Source organism: Orycteropus afer, unplaced genomic scaffold, assembly GCF_000298275.1.
Source record: "Orycteropus afer afer isolate SDZICR_OR568_19922 unplaced genomic scaffold, OryAfe1.0 scaffold00005, whole genome shotgun sequence".
In the NCBI taxonomy this organism is placed as follows: Eukaryota; Metazoa; Chordata; class Mammalia; order Tubulidentata; family Orycteropodidae; genus Orycteropus; species Orycteropus afer.
In genome coordinates, this window is record NW_006921592.1 from 23,969,862 (window position 1) to 23,994,439 (window position 24,578).

Consider the following 24,578-nt stretch of genomic DNA (forward strand, 5'->3'; position numbering starts at 1 on the left):
ATGACTATGAGACCAGAAGAACTAGATGGTGCCCGGCTACTACTGTCAACCACTTGGAAGAGGATCTATGTAGGAGATCCTGGATAGACATGGAGAACAATGTGGAACAAAACTCAAAATCATTTGGGAAAAAAAAAAGGGGGGCGGTGACCAGGTTTGCTGGCCCAATAGAGCCTGGTGGAACCACTGAGACGTGGCCCCTAGCTGCCCTTCAAGTCTGGAATTGAATGCATGTCTGTGGCTTCCAGCCAAACAATAGAGAGGCATATGAGTTGAACATTTACCTGAGGTAGATACACTCCTTGGAGGGAACAATCATGGGAGAAAGAAGGGCTGCTTATACATAGGGAGACAGCTCAGGAGGCAGGAGTGCATAGAGGGATGGACACAGGGAAGATGTAACTATCGGGAGGAAGTAGGAGGGGAGATGTTGCCTTTTGGTAAATTGTGGTCAATGTCATGAGACAAAGTGTATGTGAACTGCTGCATGGAAAATGAATTTGCTCTGTAAATTTTCACCCAAATCACAATAGAAAGAAAAAAAAAATGTCAAGCACATGCTTCCATTTTGGTTTTCTAAAAGATCTACTGATCTTTGCATATTTAATTATAATACCTTATTTTGTTGTCTCAAGCCAACTTTAGAACTCTTCTGTTCAGCTCTTTTGTTTAATGATTTCTTCCTTTCACTTTAGCTACTATGTTTTCAAGAGCAAGTTTCAGAGTGTCTTCTGAAATCTATTTTGATCTTTTCTTTCTTTCCTGTCTTTTAAATTTCTTTTGATTTCTTCATGTGTGATGTACTGATGTCATCCCACAACTCATCTCATCTGTTCTTCAGTCATAAGTGTTCAATGTATGAAATCTATTTTTGAGATGATATGTAAATTCAAGTGGGATATACTGAAAATTATACTTTGGCTCTCAGGGACTTGTTTTAATTTTCTTCGGTTTCAACATGAACTTTCATATGAGAAATTGATGGTCTGTTCTGCACTTGGCCTCTGGCCTTGTTTTGACTGATGATATTGAGCTTCTCCATCATCTGTTTTCACAGATATATATTCAATTTTTTCCCTGTGTATTCCATTCAGTGAGGTCCATTTACAAAGTTCTCATTTATGTTGTTGAAAAAAAGTATTTGTAATGAATAAGTCATTGGTCTTGCAAATTTCTATCATGTGATCCCTGATGTCATTTCTATCACCAAGGCCATAACCCACCCTAATTGATGCAAAACTTACCCTAACTAAAATGAGAAGCCAAAAACAAAGAAGAGCTGAAAATTCAAGTGACAAGTGGAAAGCTGGCATTTAGATTACCCTGAGGACATAGTAACAACTTAGTTTGAATATCTACCTAGACCAGAAGTCAAGGAATAAGGTCTTCATGAATCAGAGAGTTGGAACTATGATGTTGGCATATAGCTGGGACATACAAAGGACAATACTTTCAGGGAAAGGGTGGACCAAAAGAAAATTAGCAAACAAGAAAATGGAACACAGAAAAATAAATAAATAAATAAACCCAGTGTTGTGGAATAAATTTTAACTCATAGTGACTTATAAGAGAATAAAACTATCTCATTGGGTTTCCAAGGTTGTAATCTTTACGGAAGCAAACTGCCACATCCTTCTCTCATAGAGCAGCTGGTGGGCTTGAACTGTGGAATTTAGTTAACAGTTGAGAGTTTAGCCGCTACACTACCAACATAGAAATAATTCTTTCTCCACATAGGCTCTTTAAAAAAGTCTTTTGTGAGAATTTTTAACCACAAACTTGCACTTAGTGAGGTTTGGAATTCATCATTATATTGCCAGTGTGGCCCAGGAAGATACAAATCAAATAATCAACCTGAGAAAAAGGGTCCTGAGTGCCTACCAAGAGTCTTTAACCAAGGGCACACAAAATTCCCACTAAATATGAGCTCAATATCCAAACAACAGGACAAAATACAGTAAAAATATGCAAAAATCATATATTCATGGAAGAGGAGATTCAAATCCATAAGCACTTAAGGTCATGGAATAACCAAAAAAAAAAAAAAAACTTATCAAATTTGTGTAAAATAACTAAGGCAAAATTGTGGAATAAAAATAAAACAACTGGATAAAATAAAACACTCCAGCATACTTTGAATATAAGCAGACAGAAATTACTGAAAGAAACATAGTCTTTGACTTTAAAAAATCAATGTACAGCTGGTGAATAGATAAGCAAAATGTGATATCACCATACAATGGAATACTATTCAGCAATGAAATAGAATGAGCTGCAGATACATGCTACAGACTGAATGAACTATAAAAACTTTAGGTTGCATGAAAGAAGTCAGAAATAAAAGATCACATATCACATGATTCCATTTTATATGAAATGTCCAGAAAAGGCAAATTTCTAAAGTCAGAAAGTACATTAGTGGTTGTCTAAAACTCAAAAAACTCACTGTCATCAAGTTGGATCCAACTCATAGTGACCCCTCCTTGGGTTTCCGAGGCAGTATCACTACAGAAGTAGATTGCCCAACCTTTCTTCAGAGGAGTGGCTGTCTGGGGACCCAGTAATCTTATTTTGGGAGGATGGAAATGTTCTAAAACAAGTTGTGGTGATAGTCACACTGCTGGGTAAATTTACTAAAAATTATTAAACTGTAGTTTTAAAATGGGTTGGTTTATGGCATCTCAATAAAGTTATTTAAAAATACACATGGATACTGAAGATTAGACACTGCTGAAATTGGAATACAGGTTGAAAGATCACATGGAGTGCAGAATAGAAAAAAATGGAAAATATAAAACAGAGATAAACAGAATTGGGAGGAAGAACGAGAAGGTCAAACGTGTCTAAAAGGAGTTTCAGAAAGAGAAGAGAGCATCTAGGGGAGAAAAGTCCAAAGAAATAAAGGCTGAGCATTTTCTAGAACTGATGAAAGACATGAATCGTCAGACTTAGGAATCACAAATAATCAAAAGCTGTGCACAGGTAGTCTCTTTCAATGGGGTTCTGTCCTGATGACTCCGTCATAAGTCATTTCCAACGTAAGTCAAATACCTAATTCTTGTTTTTAGTTTTCATTATTACTAATTTTTATTATCAGTATCTTTGCAAATCCAATTTTTATTTGTATCTGGGGTTTGGAAACATTACATATAAACTTACAGATATATTTTAATACACACATACATAAAGAAATAGACAAATCACAAACAATTTACTCTGACAATGAAGAAGAGTGGCATTTTTTCAGTTGTGGTAATAACTCCACTTGTGGAAGATTCTGGATCATTTGAATTATCCCTGGGAATGGGGAATGAGAATTGTCTGTATGAGACTTTTCTTTATACTTCATTTATTTCATGATAACATCACTGCTTCCCGAATCTGCCTATCAACTCTACCAAAGAAATCAGCATTTGGGTTTATGTTTTCAAACAACTGAAGAACCTAACTTAGTTTACAAAACTAAATCTACATGACAGTGTTTTGAACAGCAAATCATAAAACTCAATGCCTGTGAGTGAACATCTGAGAATGATACCAGAAAATTAAGGGCTGCAACATTGTATGTAGTATATTATTAACAATAACACATACAAAAAAAAAAAAAAAAAAGGATGATTACAAATGTGGATCATAGTGACTCAAATACATTATAAGTCAGGGACTACCTGTACTTTTTTAAATCCACATGTAGCCAAACTACAGAACCAAAGATACAGAAAGATTTGTAATAGCAGCAAGAGAGAATGTGTGTTGCAGAAGCTACAAAGAGAAAGAAATGGAGTTAAGGGGAGGACATTCTAATTAAGAGTGTGGGAGGGAAATCACAAACAAAGATGCAAAGGCCAAAATATATAAGAGCTCCACTGATATGAGAAGAACTGTTTGGCTGAAGCAAAAGGTAAATGGAGGAAATTAGAGGAGTCTAGGGAGTCATAGTCAAGGTAAATTAATTATAATGGAATTTAAAAGGTCCTCTAAAGATGTAGACTTAATGATCCAGAACAATTAAAAATATTTCCTAGTTTATTCACAAGAAACCAGTTGTTGAGTCTACTTTGACTCATGGCAACCCATGTGTATCAGAATATAATTGTGATCCCTAAGGTTTCCAATGGTCTTTCTTCCAAGGTGTCTCTGGGTAGACTAGAACCTCCAACTTTTTGGTTAGTAGCACAACATGTTAACTGTTTGAACTATTTAGAGACCCAAGTTGATTCATAATGGATTTATTTCATTCCTCAAGTAGACTCTTATTTTATATTAACTAGACACCTGTATTTTATTGACTATTCAAAGACATTTGACTGTGTGGATCATAACAGATTATGGGTAACATTGAAAAGAATGGAAATCCAGAAGATTTAATTGTGCTTATGAAGACCAAGAGGCAGTGATTTGAGCAGCACAAGAGGATACCGCATGGTTTAAAATCAGGAAGGCCATGAGTCAAGTATCATTTTCCACATTTATTCAACCTGTGTGCTGAGTAAATAATCCAAGAAGCTGGACTATATGAAGAAGAACTCACTATCAGGATTGGAGACAAACTCATTGTTGTTGTGTTGTTGTTATATGCCATTGAGTCGGACCTGACTCATAGCGACCCCTCTTTGGGTTTCTGAGGCAGTATCACTATGGAAGTAGATTGCTCCATCTGCCTTCCGAGGAGTGGCTGGTGGGTTTGAACAGCCAGTCTTCTGGTTAGCAGTCAAATGCCTTAGGCACTACGCTACCAGAGCTCCCTACTGAAAGAAACATAGTCTTTGACTTTAAAAAATCAATGTACAGCTGGTGAATAGATAAACAAAATGTTATATCTCCATACAATGGAATACTATTCAGCAATGAAATAGAATGAGCTGCATATACAAGCTACAGCCTGAATGAACTGTAAAAACATTAGGGTGAATAAAAGAAGTCAGAAATAAAAGATCACATATCACATGATCCCATTTTATATGAAATATCCAGAAAAGGCAAATTTCTAAAGTCAGAAAGTACATTAGTGGTTGTCTCAAACTTGCAACTGCAATATGCAGTTGACACAACCTTGTCTGCTGAAAGTGAAGAGGACTTGAACCATTTACTGAAGAAGATCAAAGACTGCAGCTTTCAGCATGGATTACATCTCAACATAAAGAACACAAAAAATCCTCAAACTAGACCAATAAGCAACATCTGATAAATGGAGAAAACATTGAAGTTGGTAAGGATTTCCTTTTACTTGGATCCACAATCAACACCCATGGAAGCAGCAGTCAAGAAATCAAACATATTGCACTGAGAAGATCTGCTGCAAAAGACTCTTTAAAGCATTAAGGAACAAAGATATCACTTTGAAGACGCCTGACCCAAACCATGATACTTTCAATCACTTCATATGTATATGAAAGCTAGACAATGAATGAGAAAGAACAAAGAGGAATTGATGCTTTTTGAATTATGATATTGGCAAAGAATATTGAATATACCATGGACTGCCAGAAGAACAAACAAATCTGTCTTGGATGAAATACAGCCAGAATGATCCTTAGAAGGGAGGATGACAAGACTTTGTATCTCTTATTTGATCATGTTATCAGGAGGAATCAGTCTCTAAAGAAGGATACCATAATTGTTAAAGCAGAGGGTCAGCAAAAAAGAGGAAGACCCTCAATGAGATGGATTGATACAGTGGTGGCAAAAATGGATTCAAACAAGGCAACAGTTGTGAGGATGGTGCAGGACCTGGCAGTGTTTCATCCTGTTGTATGTAAGGTCACTGCAAAAAAAGGCAAGGAGGCCACATGTTCTGACCTCACACTAAGTAATTTACTACACTGCAGTCACTATGAGTCAGAACCCACTCAGTGGCACCTAACAACAAGAGAAATTCTAGGACATTGAAACAGGAAAGCTGCTTTCTAGAAGGTATAGTGCACCTTCTACTGGAACTCATTAGAATCCTAAAACCAAATTAAACCTGAACCTGGAGAAAATAGACACACTTCAATTAATTGCTAGGACATATCAATGTTCTCTGGGTAGACTATGAAGACTACCTTAGCCTTCACTGTGTATTTTCTTTAAACTCCTATTAATTTAACAAGCCTGGGAAAGGAGTGAGTCATAAAGGTGGAAAAATATTTTGGCTGCAGCTTTGGTGAAAAGGTGAAATACATTAACCTTACAATGAGTCATCACCGCCTTGGGGAGCTTAAAAAAAAAACAAAGAAAGAAAGAAATTATTACCCACTGCAGGTACAGACCTCTGGGAGTGTGTCAGAGCGTCTGAGATTTGGTAACTTCTTATTAGGTGCGGTGCAGCCTTGGAAGGGTTTGATTTCTCCAGAAGAAAGTCTAAAATGTCTCCAGCATGCAGCCTGCAGGGCTGGCTCTCCCACCTCCCAAGCCTGAGTGGGGGACACAGCTGCACCCCACCTGGTTCACTCCATTGTGAGCAAAGTAATGGCTACTAGTGCCCAGAAAGGTCTAAAATAGACATCTTTTTAAATTCATGCCTAGCCAATTAAATTGAAAGAAAATTACATTGGTAATAAAATTATGTGGAATTTATGTCTCTGAACTGTGACTGCCAGATCCTTTGAAGCAAATCCTAACAACTCATTAGTAGGTTTAAATATAAACAAAATGAACCATTCATCCATTATATGGTTTTAGAAAACTAATCACAAATCCTTTACCTTGTCAAAAAAAAAAAAAAAAAAAAGCAGAGGGGAAGACTGCTTGAATATCATGTCCAGGCATCTATTGTTGACAATGTTTATAATGAAATTAGTGACCTCTGATTAAGTATTTGATGATGGAAATAGTTTTAAGTCCTCTCAAGGTGTCCAAATTGAAAAACAAAATAAAAATTAAAAAATAAAAACCAAAAGTACTGCCATCAAGATTCTGATTGATAGTGACCCCATATGGTTTCCAAGGTTGCAAACCTTTATGGAAGCAGACTGCCTCGTCTTTCTCCTATGGGGCACCTGGTGGATTCAAACTGCCAGCCTTTTGGGTAGCAGCTGAATGCATTAGTCATGGCATCACCAGAGCTCCTTCTCAAGGTATATCAGTAAATAAACGTTTGTTGTTTACTGTTCCACCATCTGTCTGTCAGTTTGTCATATTGTAGTGGTTTATGTATTGCTGTGATGATGAAAACTATACTACCATTGTTTCAAATACCAGCAGGGTTAACCAGACTAAGACAGACTAGGAAGAAGGGTCTGGCAATCTAGTTCCAAAAATTAACCAATGAAATTCATATGTATCACCCCAGAACATTGTTTGATTCAATTGCTTTGGACATGTCTCAGGAGGGATCCATAGCTGGAGGGCATCATGTTTAGTGAAGCAGAGAGTCAACAAGGGTGAGGGAGACCTTTGGTGATATTGGCACAAGAGCCACAATGATTATGAGCCAGTGACCCTGCAGATGATGGAGAACCAGGCAATGTTTCATTCTGTTGTGGATAAAGTTGTCATGAGTTGGAGTCAACTTGACTTCAGTTCTCTCTTTATGTACCATATTCATTAGAAAATAATTGCAAATATCCTGTAAAAAAAAAAAAAGGCATTGTTCTAAGCAAGGGATGCAGGATTAGATACCGCACAGGCCTGGATTTGAATTTGAGAATAGCTGATTAGTAACATGAGACCTCAGTCAAGTTACTTAGCCTCACCAAACCTCAGCTTTCTCATAGGTAAAATAGGATAATAACACCTATTGCAGGGTAGGTATAAGGACAAAGTGAGACGAGAAATGTTTCACATCTTGAAACTCAATAATGCCCACCCCCTTCCCTTTTTCCCATCCTTGAGCCTTATCCCTTAAAGATCCTACAGCCATGTTGCTGAGCTGATTCAAATCCATGGCAGGAGGCCAAGAGTGGGTAGCAATGGAAGGGCAGAGGAGAATGGAGGGTGAGTTCTTGATAGCAGAAAAAGAATGAGCTATTTGGAGGGATAAAAGAGCCTGGATGGTGCAAATTGTCATAGTGCTCTGCTGTTAACCCAAAGGATAGAGATTAGTGTCCACCCAGAGATACCTGGGGAAAAAGTCCTGACAATCTACTTGCAAAAAAACAGCTATTCAAAGTCCAATGAAGCCCGCTTCTACTTTGACATACATGGGGTCACCATGAGTCAGAATCTACTTTACAGCAACTAGTGTTTGTAAGAATGATGAGGACATAATTAGGAAAGCACTCATCAGAAGGAGCTAGTAACTATTAGGCTGCTGCAAGAGGGTCAGGCATGGCTGCTGAAAGGAAGCTCTTGAACACCAGACTGAGGCATTTGGAATTTGTGCTCTAAGGAAGGATGAGTATGTGAAGATGAGTGAGATGGAATAAATTAACCTGACACTGACCACTTGATTCTGACCATCTCTTCCTTTGTAGTCATGGCACCTCTTCAGCAGTGGGAGGAATCCTCAACAATCTGTAGAACTGCTTCCTTGCTTCCTAGTACCTGGGTCTGATGGAGGCTCTGGCACATCATAATTTTATATTACAGCTGAAAAAAATAAGGCCCACAGAGGCTAGGTGACTTATCATAGGTGAACACCAAGAACTTGAAATTCTTACTTTATGATGCTAAACATCGTGCTTTTCCTATTTCATCACTGATGCTATGAAACTGCATCAAAATCACTAAATTGGAGAAAGAAAACATTTGGGAAGCACATCCAGCCTATAGCATATGCACACCACAGAATGAAATGAAGCTTGAGGATTCACTATGCCTGCATTATTCATTTTCTTGATGTGAAACTTAATGATCTCCCCTGAGCTATCACTAAGAAGCTCTGGTGGCATAGTGGATAAGGCATTTGGCTGCTACCCAGAGGGTCAGTGGTTCAAACCCACCAGCTGCTTCATAGAAGGAAGATGGGGCACTCTACTTCCATAAAGATTTACAGCCTCTGAAATCCAATGATGGTCACTATGAGTTGTATTCAACTCAATGACAGTGACTTTGTTTTTTGTTTTGAAGGTCTTACTGTTTTGGAATTTAACTCTAAGAGGTAGCTAATTTATCTCTAAAGAGAAGATATTAGTAGCTTTGATTGAATAAAAGTACACTTGGGCCTTGCCCCATCTGTTGGTATGAATGTATCATATTAGCAAAAGGTTTCTCCTATTGGGAAACCAGTCTTGGTTGCTAGGGTGTTAGGGCATGCCTGAATGGCATGTTGTGGTGGAAAAAGTTGGTAATGAAATTCACAGCTCATCATTTAGGAATAGTGACACCTGTCTTATTTGAATGGTCAGTTTCTAGACTTGGTCAGACAGAGCATAGGTGCTCTGACAATAGAGACAATGTACTGAAAATGTGTTGTTAGTTGCCATTGAGTGCACTCCAACTCCAACTCATGGCAACTCCATAAAGAAACCAGTGCTCTGTCCTGTGCCATCTTCATGATGATTGACATATTTGAGTCCATTGTTGTAGCTGTCTATCTATCTCACTGCGTTTCTCCTTGCCTTCTTGGTCCTCCAAATTTGATGTCCTCATCCAGTGATCAGTCCCTCCTGATGATAAATCCAAAGGAGGAAATGAAAGTCTCAGACAATATTCAAAGATCCATAGGGCTCTGGTAGCATAGTGCCTAAGGCACTTGACTGCTAACCAGAAGGCTGGCGGTTCAAACCCACCAACCACTCCTCGGAAGGAAGGTTGGGCAATCCTACTTCCGTAGTGATACTGCCTTGGAAACCCAAGGAGGGGTCGCTACGAGTCAGGGCCGACTCGACAGCAAATAACAACAACAACAACAATTTTTGGAAGTAGATCACCAAGCCTTTCTTCCTAATCTGTCACAGCCTGGAAGATCTGGTGAAACTTGTTCACGGTGGATAAAATAGCTAGTATCTGAAATACTGGTGGCATAGATTCCAACATCATAGCAACACACAAATCACCACAGTATAACCAACTGACAGACAAGTGGTAGATACTCAAGTAGTCATCCTCAAAGCAGAGAACTGAACAGGGTGCACTGCAAAGTGGAGAATAGTCTGCAAAGGTATACTTAAGGACCTTGCTATAAAGGGCCTGTGTTTTAAGCTTCACCCATTACCTCACCCATGACCCAATGTGCCTGACAGTTAATGCCTCCCTTGAATCAGTCTTTGTCTACAATCAAAAGAACCTTCAGACCACACTTATTTTCTTCCTCTCTCCCCCCCAGCAAGACTTGTGCTTCTCAACTTACATTGTACATAAGCAAAACCAAAAAATGAATACCTTTCCACCTCCAGGTAATTTGGCATCAAATTCACATATCATTCTGAGAAATTTAGGATAAGCTAGAAGCTGCAAAATGAAAGACTGGCTGTGATACATAGGCGTGCTATTGTTAAGAAATGGCCAAAGCCTTCCAATACACATAGATAGGGAATAGTCCCTTTCCTTCTTTAGAGTCATAAAAAAAATGTTAAGAAGTGATTCACATTGACTATCAAAATGTCTTGATATATTATTTCTGTTTTTTAATTTCCTCTGATTTCCTACCTATCAAAAAAATGTTCTTGAATCAGTATGGTTCGTGGGAAGACAAATGGGAAGAGATGAAGCTTCTCAAGAGAAAAATTGAATAGATATAATACTTAAACATGTTTTGAAACAAGATGGATTTTAAAAAATAAAGTAAAAGCACTATAAGGCATTTGACTGGTAACCAGAAAGCTGGTGGTTCAAACCCACCAGCCACTCCTCAGAAGGAAGACTGGGCAATCTACTTCCGTAGAGATACCGCCTTGGAAACCCAAGAAAGGGTCACTATGAGTCAGAATCAACTTGACAGCAGTGAGTCTGGTTTGGTTTTTTTGGTTTGAACATTGCACAGGTTTTAACTTGCCCAGTGCTTTTCCAATTTTGGATTATTTTCAGGTCTTTCTTATGAAATGTATTGAAGATAGTTCTCCTACAAGTGAGTCTGCTGTGATCCATTCCAGGCTCCTTGTGCATCCTAAAAGGTCTCTCAAAAATGAAGTATTCTACATATAAACACCTGAGCAAAGGATATGTGCTGATGTTCTCTGTTCCCCCCTTCTTCTCCTGAATCTATTCTTACTCTTCTATCTTGTGGACTCAACACTGGCCCTGGTGTTGAGTTGGGCTTGCCAAAAGGAGGCACTGTCAGGAGCAACATAGGAAAGAACAAGAGAGAGATTTCCTTTGTATTCTTGTGCCACATATCTGGCAATATGGAACTTGCAGACTAAGGAAAGGAATGGTCATTAGCCATATGTGACCTTACAACCATGATGTGCAAAGGATAGTGCCAAGAGAAGATATACAGAGAGAGAGAGATATGACCTAGTGTGGAAGAAGGGCCTAGAAATGTTTCCCTGAGAAAGGGAGGAAGTTGCTATGTTATAATGAATGAAGAAGAAGATGAGATGAACAGAAAATGTAGAAGAGCATTCTAGGTAGATGGAGCAATGAAAGCTGCTTGAAGCCAAGGATGTCTAAGGATGTCTGGACAAAGAAAACACTCAGGGGCTTTTATAGAACTAATAATGATTATGAACGACCATATACATCATCAGTAGAAGACATTGCATGCAGAATACCATTAAATATTGCAATGGGGTTTGCTCCTTTGTTCCCATCAATCTCCCCAAGGATTTCCATGGTATCATCATGACAGAACTTATCATTCTTTCAGACAGCTAAGCCAAAAAAAAGTGTTTGGTATTCCTTAAGACACTACACGATGCTGATTTGGCAAAATTTCCTACTCATTTCAAATAACTTTGTAAATGACAAATAGATATGACAAAAAGTCATATGAAAAACACCAAGTATGTTGGTGAGATTCAAACTGCATTGTTAAGAGATGCAAAAGTAAATAAATAAATAAATAACTATTCATATTTTTAATGATTTTCAAATCAGTCCAGAAAATTGACATACAAAATGTCAGTTTCACAGTATTTTGTCAGTAGAACAACAAACAATTTTATATCTCTATCATATTGTGTAAGAAGGTCTGGTGGTGCAGTGCCTAATGCATTTGACTGCTAACTAGAAGACTGGCAGTTCAATCCCACCAGCCGCTCCACAGAAGGAAGATGTGGTAATCTACTCTGTAAACCCAATGAGGGTCTCTATAAGTCAGAATTAAATCCATGGTAGTGAATGAGAGTGATCATATTGTGTATATAGAATAATTACATAATTCTATTATAAAATATAGATTTCTACATATTTACAGCAGCATCACTATAAATGGAGAAAAGATTGAAGTCATCAAAGATTTCATATTACTTAGATCCACAATTAACACCCATGGAAACAGCAGTTAAGAAATCAGACATATTGCACTGGGCAAATCTGCTGTAAAAGACCTCTTTAAAATGCTGAAGGCAAAGATGTCACTTTAAAGACTAAGGTGTGCCTAACCCAAGCCATGGTATTTTCAATCTCCTCATATGCGTGTGAAAGCTGGACATTCATGAATAAGGAAGACCGAAGAAGAGTTGATGCTTTTTGAGTTGTGGTGTTGGCAAAGAATACTGAAAGTAGCATCCACTGCCACAACAATGAACAAATCTGTCCTGGAAAAAGTTCAGCTGGAATGCTGCTTGGAAGCGAGAATGACCAGACTTCATCTCATCTACTCTGGTCGTATTGTCAGAAAGGACCATTCTCTGGAGAAAGGTATCATGCTTGGTAAAGTGGAGGGTCAGCAAAAAAGGGGAAGACCCTCAATGAGATGGAATGACACAATGGGTGCAATGATGAGCTCAAATACAGCAAGGATTGTGAGGATGGTGCAGGACAGGGCAGTGTTTTGTTCTGTAGTACATAGGGTCATTATGAGTAGGAACTGACTTGATGGCACCTAACAACAACATAGTATTTACATGCAAATATGCATTGTTTTGAATGAAGAGCAAAGTAAGATAGGCCTTTAAAAAGGAAACCAGTTGCCATTGAGTTGATTCTGACTCCTGGTGACCTCATATGTGTCAGAGTAGAACAGTGTTCCGTAGGGTTTGTAATGGCTGATTTTTTCAAAGTAGATCACCAAGACTTTCTTCTGAGGCAACTCTGAGTGGACTTGAACCTCCAATCTTTCAGTTAATGGTTAGTTAATAGATGTTAACCATTTGCACTGCCCAGGGACTCCTGGCCTCTTATGCTTCATATATTTTCAGTGATAGAAAGTTAACAGTATTTTTGAAATTCAGAAATTTCCATTTAAAGTATAACATTTTTAAAGAATACAGAAGAAAAATTCTATAAACATTTTAAAGCAAAATACTCAGATTCCACAGACCCAACTTTCAAAACAATCTACCATCACCAAACATATTAAAGGCACTGAATTGAATAGAGCTTTTCTTAGCTCTTGATCAACCCAAATGTCTTTGGCTAAATTTTTGACTCAATGAGCAGCTCCCACTAAATCTTAACGTCTGTGATGCATGGCACTGTGAAGTAAAAGAACCTTTCTAATTGCCTTTCTAATTTGCAAATTATTTTTAAATGTACTACTTTATGAATCTGGATATTAAAAGGTCTGCTTTTTCTTTCCACGCACCGCGATTCTGAACTATTTATTTCATTTACATGGAGTAGCACGGCTTGCACCACATTTCAAACTGTTCTTTGGGAGCCATTCCCTCATGCGTGCATGTGCAAGGTGTGGAGAAGGATCCCAAATGACCCAGAGATCACGTTTTATAACACAGGCTATAAAACGCAGAACGTTAAACCTTGTCATGCTCCTGGCTACAGTTTGGTTGCTCATTATTTTTCACTTCTAAAGCACATCTATTGCCTGGAAAAAATGTCTCAAGGCTAATTACAACTTTTCTTTTTTGGTAGAAACGAGTTGATTGGAAATGTAATTTAATCCATTAAGTCTTGTGTTGTGGGACAGGGCTCAAGGGAAGGCGCACAGTAGTATGCAAGAGTCAACACTGTTCAATGGGTTTGTTTTTTTCCAGTTTCAGCTTCGCTTCCATCTATCTCTGCAGAGAGTTTCTTTCCCCTTATCACCCAATCCACCCTAATCTGCTAGGCTATCACTTCCTTTAATTCTGATGATTTCTTGCCTATTTAAAGCACACACACACACATACACACAAACAGTCGCTATCAAGTTGATTCCAATTCTTGGCAACCCCTGAAATACTAAAACAAAGAAGAGTACCATGTACTTTCTGTGGATGCACAAATTTAGATTAATTAATAAATAAGAAAAGTTCTAGAATGTTACATACTGTTTCAGTTCTTTAGGGCTGCATTCAAATTACAAGTTTTGTGGCTTTAAACAACAGAAATTTATTATCTTACAGTTCTGGGGGCTAGAGGTCCCGATTCAGGGGCCAGCAGAGTCATGCTCTCTCTGAAGGTTCAGACAAAGATCCTTCTAGGTGTTCCCTGGCTTGTAGATGCATAGTTACATGGCTGTCTTTCTGTGTCTCTTCGTCTCTTTTATAAGGACCACCACTCAGATTGGATTAGGACCCATTCTACTCCAGTATGACCTCACTTAACTGATAACATCTTGAAAGACCCAATTTCTAAACAAGACAACATCCACAGGTTCTAGGAGTAGAACCTCAAAATAACTTAGGGGGAGGGGAGACATTTTAATGTTCAACCCTTACTAAATGATTGACTGCTGTTACTTCTGGGGCTGAAGGTACAACCAATGAGGGTGGAGTGGAAGTCAAAGGGAATTTACTTCATCACAATACCTTTATTTTTTATAAGAAGAAGGTAATTGTGCATTACCTATGTAACTAAAAATTAATATAAAGAAACAAGAGGCTCTGCAGTGATTCTCAATGGAGATGGAACCACATACCCAGGTACATTAAAAAATTTGAAGGGTTGTTGTTGTAAGGATTGAAGCCTTTCTGACAGTTAGTGAGCAGAAACCATGGATGGTAGATCTCTTGCAATGCTGGAGTAGTTTTCCACAATGAAGAATTGTCTTGCATAATTGTCTAATGTCCTTCTAGATATTTACATATACAAAGGAATTTATTTTTTGCATGATTTTAATGTACACCAAATTTCCTGATCTTTACACCAAGTAATTACAAAGAACAATTATAAAGTTGTACTTTGCTTAATTTAGAACTTTATCATCTTTCACCTTGTTGGAAAATATGCTACCAACAACAACATCACTCTTGATTTTTGAATCACTTTATTGACCTGCCTCTCATGTTTCTGTAATGCTACAAACTATACCACCAGTATTTCAAATGCCAGCATGGTCATCCATGGTGGGCAGGTTTCAGCAGAGTTTTCAGATTAGGACAAACTAAGAAGGGTCTGGCAATCTACTTCGGAACATTAGCCAATGAAAATCTTACAGATCACAACACAACATTGTCTGACTCACTTGCTTTAGAGACATCATCAGAAGGCATCAGTTGCTGTAGAGAAGAACATGCTGTTTGGGGAAGAAGAGAACCAACAAGGGTGAGGGAGGCCATTGGTGAGATGGATTGGCACAATAGCCACAATGACAGACTCAAATATGCCAGCAATCATAATGATGCCACAGGATACGACAATGTTTTGTTCTGTTGTACATCAAGTCAGATGCATAGCCTAATGAGAGCTCCATCTATCTATCTATTTATCTGTCTATCTATCTACCTACCTACCATCTACCATCTACCCATCTATCTTCTATCTATATTGGGCTGCATTTGCAGCTGTCACATTCCTAGTAATTCATCATAGAAGTGCAAATAACTGACCACTTAATTTTGTCTTCAAGCAAGGTCATATGCAAATCTTCATGCATTGAAACAACTATTGTTGTTACAAACCCCTTTATTATGTTTTCTTTACATCATAGCCAGGGAAATCTATGATTTTTTTAAAATTATGTGTGTTGGTAGATTGTATTGCTTATGAATTTCATTTTAGGCTGGTAAAGGGAATGTTAAGAAATGTATAAGAAGGGAGATTTGTTGTCACAGAAGTGAGAACATCAGACTTTGCCACAGTGCAAGGGAGGAATGCTGAAGATCTAAACTAATGCTCTGGAAATGGAGAAAATGAGATCTATTTAGTAGACATTTTGATAGCAAAAATCAAAATCTGTGCTTGTCTATCAAGGAGTGAGAAAGAAAGGACTGTCAAAAATGCCTCTGGGATGTTTAACCTGGGCTACTCAGTGGTTAGTAGATCCATTAACTGAAACATGGAAATATGAGGAGAAACATTCTTGGCTCAGTGTGAGACACTTCAGCATAAGGCACCCAGAGAGCAAAAGAGAAAGTTCCAGAGACATTAAATGAGTCCTTGAGTGGTGCAAATGGTTAATGCCCTTAGCTAATAACCAGAAAGTTGGAGGTTTGAATCTACCCAGAGCCATCTGTAAAGAAAGTCTTGGATATCTACTTGAAAAGAAAATGAACCTTTGAAAACCCTATGTTTTCATGCCCAGTTCTACTTTGACACAGTTAGGGTCACCATGAGTCTGAATCAAATCAATAGCAACTGCTTTTTCCTTTTTCTTTTTTCTTTTTGTATATGGGCATAACGACCAAGAGATCCTAAGTGGGGAGTAATCATTGAACTGTGGTGTTGGAGCCTTGGAACTAAAAAGTACATTGGCCCAGGACAAAAACCACAGGACACATCACTGAGGTTAGTGCAAAACTGAGGAGTGTTGTGGGGGAGACTGTATTTTTCAATCTTATCTCCCTATCTAGCTTAAAGCTTCCCAAAATAGCAAACAAATAAACAAACAATAACAAAACACAAAACCCTGTGAGTTATGTCACTTTCGTAAACCCTTTCACCCAGCAGAGCTCTGGGTATCCAGGAAACTTCAAACATCACCAGTCAACTGTCATTGCCTAGCTCTTTTCCTCTTGGAACATTTGGGAGGAAGACTGCCCTGGTGTGACTGGCTTTGCCAATCATAAATGTCATCCTGATCTGTAGCAAGATTTCTTCCAAAATTCATTCAGTGCCTCAGGGTTCAGAGTTCACTGGCAAGCAGAAAGGAGACCATCTCTATCTCATCATAGAGTCATGGCTCTGCTAAGGGGTGGATATGACACTCAGAAAATTCATTAGCCATGTAAAGAATTGGTGACTTGTCCCTTGTGAAAAGGGGCCATTTCCCCTCAATATTAGATAAAAACAGAAACAAAACCAGTTGCTGTTGAATCTGTTCTGTCTCATGGCAACCCTCTGTGTGTCAGTGTAGAAGTGTGCCCTGTAGGGTTTTCAATACCTGATTTTTTAAAGTAGATTGCTGAGCTATTATTACGAGGTGTCTCAGCGTGGGTTCAAACCTCTAAGCTTTCAGTTAGTAGCCAAGAACTTAACCACTTGCACGACCCAGGGACTCCTACATTGGACAAAACCATATGTCAATTTAACAACAGAGGAAATGTCATTCCCAAAGGCCTCATTCTGCCCAAGTTCAGAAGAAATACCATGATCATTCCCCCAAAGGCCCTGTTCCACACCCCAGGGACACTGCTCCATGACATCACAACCTCAGGGCTCTCCTTCTGGCTACCTCCCCACATTCCACTTGCTTGCCAGGACATACAATATTATATAGGAGAGCTGTCACCAAAGCACATGCTTGTGGTCACATAAACACATAAACACTTTCACTAGCAGCCACGTTCTCAGGCTCTGGTCATCCAAGGCGACCGACAGCCAGACAGGGGGTACTCCACGGAGTACCAACTGCCGTGCTGTGTGCACCATCCACTCCGGCAGGAAATGGGTTCCAGATGTGCCCTCAGTTGCAACTGTGATGGAGTCAGACTGTCATAATGGGCCTGCTAGCCGGGGTCTCCAGCCTTTACCAATCTCTGTGGACAATGCTGAGACAAAAAAAAGGGGAAAAAAAAAAGTGGAAAAAATGTAAGAATATTCTGCATTACTATGTGCAGTTGCAGCAGAGAGATGACATTTTTTTTTTGAGTTTCCAGGTTCTGTTTGGTTTTGTTTTTAGAAATAATGCTGTATATGTGTGTTCATATGGGTGTGTGTGTGTGTGAATGCATGTGTGTGTGAATGCATGTGTGTGTGTGCGTGTGCATGCGCAAAAGGAAAGGGAAACAAAGGAAATGAGGGAAGGGAAGAGGGGATTCTATTTCAGTTGGAATGAAAAAGTTTCATGTATTTTAGACAAATTAAAATAATGTTGCAATACCATGTCAACCCAGGAAATTCAATAAATGTGAAAGTAAGATCAATATCCTATACATACTTCATGTTTATTACACTGAAAGTTGATACTTCACAATTGTGGCAGCAGGGCACCTAACTCAGGCTCGTGACAGATTTTTATTGATGAGTGTTCACTATAAGAGCTTTAATTCTAAATTTCCACATTTCATGGATTTTTAGCCTTAGAATCTCTATGCTTAATTTCTTCTTTGTTCATAGGGATAGTGACTGAAAAATCTCACTCAAAAACAGAATTGAAACAGTTTAAGGTTGTGACGATTTGAGAAAAGTAAACAATAAATAGCCTCTGGAATTCTCCATTAATAGACAGTTTTAGCTGAGGGCTCTGAACCTAAACAGCCTTGTTGAGAACTACGCATTCTCTAGGATTATCACAAGAGAAGCAGGAGGTGCTAGATCAGTCCCTCCGATGAGCAACAGTTGAAGAGCCTTCGGTTCTATGAAGGGATACATTCGTCATTTATAATCTGTTTTGATCCACTGTGTACCTGTGGATGCTAACTTGAACAAGACACTTAATCTCTTGGGACTTCAATTTGTTCCTTTGTAATGTGAAGGATTTGATTACAGTCCCTTTCAGCTCAGGTGTTCAGAGTTTAATTGTTTTAAGTTTCAGATTTTTTTAAGCAAGATCAATAATCATCATTCAATTTGTAGGCTTTGAGGTCCTCAAAATACTTTATAACTTTAAAGATGTTTTAGGATCACCCTTTCCAGGCTCAGACTATTGATCTTATGCCTGCTGGGCTTGTAACACCTAGCCAGGTGTACGGGAAACTAACAAACAAACAAACAAACAGATGCCTTTATCAGGGAAGAATAAGATGAACATAATGAAATAGAGAATAGAAACTATTCCAAATGGTCCCATACCATCTGACCTTCTGCTTGTTCATCTTGTCCACTGAGAATCCCTCATGATTCCGGACAATAGAGGCATCCTTGATCAAAGAAGAGAGATTTTCTCAATGCTCTGAGTTTTTCATTCCACTTGAGAAATAAAACTTCTCCCTAGTTTTTGCCATGTGCTACTTTCATCCTTGGGCAGTGGTGGTTCAGTGGTAGGATTCTCACCTTCAATGCAGGAGACTTGGTTCAATACCTTACCAATGCACCTTAAGGGTGACCACCACCCAGCCATCTGTCAGTAGAGGTTTGCATGTTGCTATGACACTGCTCAAGGAGCTCTGGTGGCACAGTGCCTAACCAGAAGGTTGGTGATTCAAACCCACCAGCCTCTCCATGGAAGGAAGACTTGGCAATCTACTTCTGTAGAGATTTACTGCTTCAGAAACCCAGTGAGGGTTGCTATGAGTCAGAATTGACTCAATGGCAGGGGTTTGGTTTGGTTTTTATGATGCTGACCAGTAAAGTTTCAAGACTAAGATAGACTAGGAAAAAAGACCTGGCAATCTATTCCCAAAAATGATCCAGTGAAAACCCTATGGATTACAATAATCCAGTGCCATCCTACATGGAGTTATCATGAATTAGGAGCTGCTTAGAAGGCAGCTAACAATAGCAGCAGCTTTTAGTTTAGAGAAGAGTTTTATCATTGCATTAAAAGCTGTGAGACAGTTAATCTATACAGTAAAACTCAAATAATATTATAGCTCACATCTTCTTAAAAACAATTATTTTAATTACATTAGTAAAGTGTGAGTTCACTTCTGATTATGAGAAATTTAAATACAAGTAAAGCAAACCTAAGAGTATAACCTCCAGTCCAAATTTCTTTCTGAATAGATAATGTCTATCATGAATTTAGTGTGTATCTACTCAGTTTTTTTTTCAATTTACATATGACATTTAAAAAAAAACTCACTGCTGTAGAATCGAATTCAACTTACAGCGACTCCTCCTTGGGTTTCTGAGGTGGTATCACTACAGAAGTAGATCACCCAATCTTCCTTCCAAGGAGTGGCTGATGGGTTTGAATTGCCAGCCTTCTGGTTAGCAGTCAAATGCCTTAGGCACTATGTCACCACAACTTCTTACATATGATATTATATAAATAAATTTTTTTTGTATCTGTATTATTTATATAATAGGGGAAAACAAATCTTTGTTTTTGTGAGTGTTTTCTAATTGGCAAGAAGTCCTTAGATTGTTCCATGAATGCAAATATGGATTTCTTAACATTTTAAAAACTTGCTGCATAATATTCTATAGGATAGATGATTATTATCCTAGATGATTTTAATTATTATCTCAACAGCGGAAACTCAGTTTTTTGTTTGTTTTACTATTCCATAAAATACCACAAGAAGAGTTTTGTACATGCCTTCTTATGCAGCCATGTTTCACTTGGGTAGATACCAAGCAGTGGGATTGTTGGCTCAAAAGCCATGCACAATGTTAAAGGGTTTGGCAAGGGTGTCCGACAAAAAGACCATACACAGTTAGAAGCTGACCAGGAACAGAGGGAGAGTTGTATAATGTTATCTAAAAATTGTCAAGGTTTTCCCATTCTAATAGATGAAAAATAGACAGATTTTTTAATTTGCTTTTCCTTCATAGTTAGTGAGGTTATATATTGAAAAAAATTTTTATTGTGCATTTTAAATTATATTTGTTGGTCATTTGCATTTCTTTTTCTGAAAGTTCATATGTTTTGCTTTTTTTCCTGATAAAATGTCATGTTTTTAATCTAATTCTAAGCACCTTTTACAAATTCTGATATAAAGTTATTTTTCTTTTTCTGCTATGCATGTTAAAACTATTTTTTTTTTTTTCTCATTTTCTGACAGCTATCTGACTTTGTATATAGTATTGTCTTCATTTCCTAGTACTGCTCTAACACAAATACCACAACTGGGTGGCTTTAAAGAAAATAAATTTATTCTTGCAGATCAGGAGATTAGAAGTCAGAATTCAGGGTGTGGCTCCAGTGGGATGTTCCTCTAGGTGTATTTCAGCTTCTGGTAACCAGTAGTCCCTGGACTTCCTGGGCTTGTAGATTCACCTGCCTTTCTAGTCTGGCTTCCTTCTGTACCTGTTTGCATCTGTTGTCTAATCTGCTCTTTTGATAACTCTGAAGTGATAAGGTTGCATAAGTCATATCCTATAATTGTTTTTTTTTTTTTAAATGCAGTCTTTTTTAACCATTCTTTTTGCTTTCCTCAGTCCCCACTGTCTCTGCTAACTCTGATCTGCATTGATCTCCTGCCCTTCCCCCCTTCAGTCCAGCTATATGGGAAGAAAAATAAAACACATGGAAAGATTGAAAAAATTGAAATAGAAAAAATATACCAGGCAAATCCCACCAGTAGCTTGCCCAGACTTCATTCTGAGGAATGGCTGGTGGGTTTGAGCCACCAGCCTTCTGATTAGCTGACAAATGCCTTAGGCACTATACCACCAGAGCTTCCAACTAGAAGAAAGTAATTATAATTATATTACTATCAGATAAAACAGCCATTGAAAGAAAAAGCATTATTAACAACACAAAGGGACATCACATAATGGTAAATTATTTGATTCACCAAGAAAGTGCACTGAATTGTCTATACCTAATAACAGAGCCTCCTAACACAAAGAGCAAATTTGACTCACCTATAAGGAGAGATTTCTTTCACTATGACTTTTCCTCCATTTTCCTGACAGCACAGAGTTGATTTCTGCAGCAACATTAAACTGGACTAGGGATAGGATTTGAGGTACATGAGAAGAAAGCAAGTGATTAAAAATATTTTTTACCAATAGGATAAATCATACTCAAAGAACAGTGCCACCACAAGGTATTGGAAATGATTGTTTTGTTCACGGAGAAGTAAATTTAGAGGGAAGATACTTGAAGGAAATGAGACTTCAAACTTCCAAGGAAAATTCCCATAGTTCTTTTCTGGGTTTGGCGATTTGTGTGTGTTTTGAGTTTTAATTACAAAGTGCAGTGTTTCAACACTTAGTTAGGGAATCACTCATAATTAGGACCTTCCTGACCGCAGTCAGCAAACCTTCTTTCACCTCCAGGAGGTTTGGCAAATCAAAACAGAGAACATTTGCCAGAGAGCTGTGGTCCTCATTAAATAGAACAGTCGTAGTGTTGGCACAGGGGCACACTTGTGTTTAAGAGATGGCCTACTCTGCTATAAGATGTTGAGGCTAAAACCTCTCTCAGAGCTGACTGCAAAGGGAGTGAATATATAGTACAGAAACTGACTTGTATGAGTTGATTGGAGTCAGCCTGTATGTGGCTTGTGGAAAGAAGAGAGGTTTAATTTCCATTTCTTTCCATACCACATCAAAAGTACAAATATTGCTGTTGAACTCTCACCTAGTGGCTATAGTACCTGTCCTACTCTGAAATGTTAGTAGGAAATGAATATGCTCCTGAAGTTCATGCTATTCAAGGATTTCTCCAAGAAGGAAAGGAATACATGAAACAAAAAGAATCGTGAGAAATTTATTTTCTTTCTGAATTTATGTTAGTGCTTTTACCATGCACAAAAGTATAGTTTCAAACTAAAAAATAATTTTACTACTAATATCTCCCACTAAAATGGAGGTGTGACTAATTCCTTGTGTTGCTTCTTGCTGAAACAACATATCAGTAACCAAAGTTCTAAACATCAGAAATATATGACAACTTGCAAAAAAAAGAATATTGGAGAATAGGAAAAATAATTAGGTATACAAAGGTCATCAGGTCATAAGCTGAAGATTTTCATCATAAAGATCTTTTAGGAAACACCTAATGGCTCTTAGAAAGCCATAATAGCATGAAATTTTAGGCACAGTTATACAGGTTTTTATTACACACCGTTTTAGAGCATTCTAGAAAGTGTCTAATCTTCTTTATTGTTTTGAGCTCACTTGCTGAATATCATTAAGACATCTCAGGATCTTAGCTTGTGAGGACTTTGCAGAGCCAAGAGACAAAATTTGAACAGGAAAATCTCCACTCTGGAAAATCATTATTCAATATAAAGGAGAGTATGCAGATGAGAGTCAGGGCACTCGATTGCTACTTGCAGTGTGCATTCCTTCCATCTACTTTTGATCCTTCCTACATCATCTAATATTTTGCCCATAGAATCCTTCTATATTACAATTCAAGACTTAAATTTTTTCTTCAGTTCTTTCCCCTGAGAAATGTTGATTGTGTTCTTTGATTTTCCAATTCCAGGTCTTTGCACATTTCATTATAATACTTTGTATAATACTGTTAAAACCCACTGCCACTGAGTTGATTCTGATTCATAGTGACCTCAAGGCTGAAATATTTACCGAAGTAGATTGCTTCATCTTCCTCCCGCAGAGCAGCTGGTTTGAACCATCGACTTTGGGGTTAGCAGTCAATGCCTCACCCACTATGCCACCAGAGCTCCTTATAACACTGTTAGTGATAGAATAATATCCATATGCCTACAAGGAAGGCAGTTAATACTACTATTATTCAAATTTACACACCATCCACTAAAGCCAAAGATGAAGGAATTGAAGACTTTACTAACTCCTGCAGACTGAAAGTTACCAGACATGCAACCAAGATGTGATGATAATTTCTGGTGACTGGAAAACAGAAATTGGAAACAAAAAAGAAGAATAAGTAAAACATGGAAAATATGGCCATGATGATAAAAATGACACTGGAGATTGCATGATAGAATTTGCATGATCAGTCACATATTCATTGCAAATATCTTTCCTCAACAACATAAACAGTGACTATGCATGTGGAGCTCAGCTGATGGAATACGCAACTATCAAACAGACAACATCTTTGGGAAAAGATCATGGAGAAGCTCAATATCATCAATCACAAGGCCAGAAGCTGACTATGGAACAGACCATCAGTTGCTCTTATGCAAGTATAAATTGAAGCTGAAGAAAATTAAAACAAGTCTGTGAGAGCCAAATTATGACTTTAAGTATATCCCATCTGAAGTTAGAGACCATCTGAAGAATATATTTGATGTATTGAACACCAGTGACCAAAGACCAGATGAGTTGTCAGATGACATCAAGTAAGTCATACGCAAAGAAAGCAGAAGGCTGTTAAAGACAAGAAAGGAAGAAAAGACCAAAATGAATGTCAGAAGAGACTCTGCACCTTGCTCTTGAAAGGAGACTAACTAAGGCAAATAGACAAAATGATGAAGTAAAATGCTGAGCAGAAAGTTTCAAAGGGCAGCTCGAGAGGACCAAAGTGCTATAACAAAAAATAGTATAGATATAGGGAAAAGTGTATGGTGTAAGAAATGGGAAATTATGGGTTGGCAGAAGGCCCATCAAAAAATGAAGCAGCAAATGATTAAGCACATCACCCATGATTGAAAAGGAAAAGTTCTTCTGATTCTGATGGATGCACTCCTGAGTTCTCCAAATTCCTGGGAATTCCCTTCATTGTTTCTTCCCTATCCTCCATT